The following is a 2,500-nucleotide window of genomic DNA, read 5'->3' as shown; positions in this document are numbered from 1 at the left end:
CCCCCAGGTCGGGCGGGCTCGCTCTGTTGAGCGCACGGAGGTTGACATAGAAAATATTGCAACACGCGGAGCTCCAGGCGGGGGGGGCCCTCGCCCGGCCCGCGGAGTCCGATTGAACACCCCCCAGGTCGGGCGGGCTCGCTCTGTTGAGCGCACGGAGGTTGAGATAGAAAATATTGCAACACGCGGAGCTCCAGGCGGGGGGGGCCCTCGCCCGGCCCGCGGAGTCCGATTGAACACCCCCCAGGTCGGGCGGGCTCGCTCTGTTGAGCGCACGGAGGTTGACATAGAAAATATTGCAACACGCGGAGCTCCAGGCGGGGGGGGCCCTCGCCCGGCCCGCGGAGTCCGATTGAACACCCCCCAGGTCGGGCGGGCTCGCTCTGTTGAGCGCACGGAGGTTGAGATAGAAAATATTGCAACACGCGGAGCTCCAGGCGGGGGGGGCCCTCGCCCGGCCCGCGGAGTCCGATTGAACACCCCCCAGGTCGGGCGGGCTCGCTCTGTTGAGCGCACGGAGGTTGACATAGAAAATATTGCAACACGCGGAGCTCCAGGCGGGGGGGGCCCTCGCCCGGCCCGCGGAGTCCGATTGAACACCCCCCAGGTCGGGCGGGCTCGCTCTGTTGAGCGCACGGAGGTTGAGATAGAAAATATTGCAACACGCGGTGCTCCAGGCGGGGGGGGCCCTCGCCCGGCCCGCGGAGTCCGATTGAACACCCCCCAGGTCGGGCAGGCTCGCTCTGTTGAGCGCATGGAGGTTGACATAGAAAATAATCCAACACGCGGAGCTCCAGGCGGGGGGGCCCTCGCCCGGCCCGCGGAGTCCGATTGAACACCCCCCAGGTCGGGCAGGCTCGCTCTGTTGAGCGCATGGAGGTTGACATAGAAAATAATCCAACACGTGGAGCTCCAGGCGGGGGGGCCCTCGCCCGGCCCGCGGAGTCCGATTGAACACCCCCCAGGTCGGGCAGGCTCGCTCTGTTGAGCGCATGGAGGTTGACATAGAAAATAATCCAACACGTGGAGCTCCAGGCGGGGGGGCCCTCGCCCGGCCCGCGGAGTCCGATTGAACACCCCCCAGGTCGGGCAGGCTCGCTCTGTTGAGCGCATGGAGGTTGACATAGAAAATAATCCAACACGTGGAGCTCCAGGCGGGGGGGCCCTCGCCCGGCCCGCGGAGTCCGATTGAACACCCCCCAGGTCGGGCAGGCTCGCTCTGTTGAGCGCATGGAGGTTGACATAGAAAATAATCCAACACGTGGAGCTCCAGGCGGGGGGGCCCTCTCCCCCCCCGGTGAGTCCGCTCACAGTGCCCCTATGTCGGGCAGGCTCATTGCAATGTGCGCATGGAGGTTGACTTAGAAAATATTTGAGAGTGACATGAGCTCCAGGCAGACACCGACTCATCGCCCGTGGGGTGTCCGACGAGCCCTCACCAATCTTGGATTAATGTTTGGCGAGGCTCCCCTGATCAGCTCTGGAGGTGGCAAGTTCTGAAAAAGTGGTTTCTGAAAATGTGCCCCTTGTATTTTGTGAAACCAGGGGTAACCTAGCGAGTAGGCAAACTCATCCCCTGACTGGGGGGATCAACTTTTACCTACTACAGCGCCCCTAATGGCCAAAAGTGGTACTGCTCCCCCTGGTAGCCTAACCCATTGAAATGAATGGGAAAAATTAATTTAGGCTACCAGGGCTTTGGGCTACCAGGGCTTTGGGCTACCAGGGCTTTGGGCTACCAGGGCTTTTTGCTACCAGGGCTGTGGGCTACCAGGGCTTTGGGCTACCAGGGCTGAGGGCTACCAGGGCTATTATAGGCGGCCACCACTGCACTAGTGGCAGCCCGGGGAAGGTGCCTGTTGCTCGGATATGCTTTTACGCACGTCGGCCTCTGCGCCCTGGAGCTTTTTTATGCTACCAGGGCTATTATAGGCGGCCACCACTGCACTAGTGGCAGCCCGGGGAAGGTGCCTGTTGCTCGGATATGCTTTTACGCACGTCGGCCTCTGCGCCCTGGAGCTTTTTTATGCTACCAGGGCTATTATAGGCGGCCACCACTGCACTAGTGGCAGCCCGGGGAAGGTGCCTGTTGCTCGGATATGCTTTTACGCACGTCGGCCTCTGCGCCCTGGAGCTTTTTTATGCTACCAGGGCTATTATAGGCGGCCACCACTGCACTAGTGGCAGCCCGGGGAAGGTGCCTGTTGCTCGGATATGCTTTTACGCACGTCGGCCTCTGCGCCCTGGAGCTTTTTTATGCTACCAGGGCTATTATAGGCGGCCACCACTGCACTAGTGGCAGCCCGGGGAAGGTGCCTGTTGCTCGGATATGCTTTTACGCACGTCGGCCTCTGCGCCCTGGAGCTTTTTTATGCTACCAGGGCTATTATAGGCGGCCACCACTGCACTAGTGGCAGCCCGGGGAAGGTGCCTGTTGCTCGGATATGCTTTTACGCACGTCGGCCTCTGCGCCCTGGAGCTTTTTTATGCTACCAGGGCT

The sequence above is a fragment of the Filicampus tigris genome, unplaced genomic scaffold (genome assembly GCF_054856515.1).
Source record: "Filicampus tigris isolate MCC_2025a unplaced genomic scaffold, RoL_Ftig_1.0 HiC_scaffold_28, whole genome shotgun sequence".
NCBI lineage: Eukaryota > Metazoa > Chordata > Actinopteri > Syngnathiformes > Syngnathidae > Filicampus > Filicampus tigris.
This window is presented reverse-complemented; position numbering follows the sequence as displayed.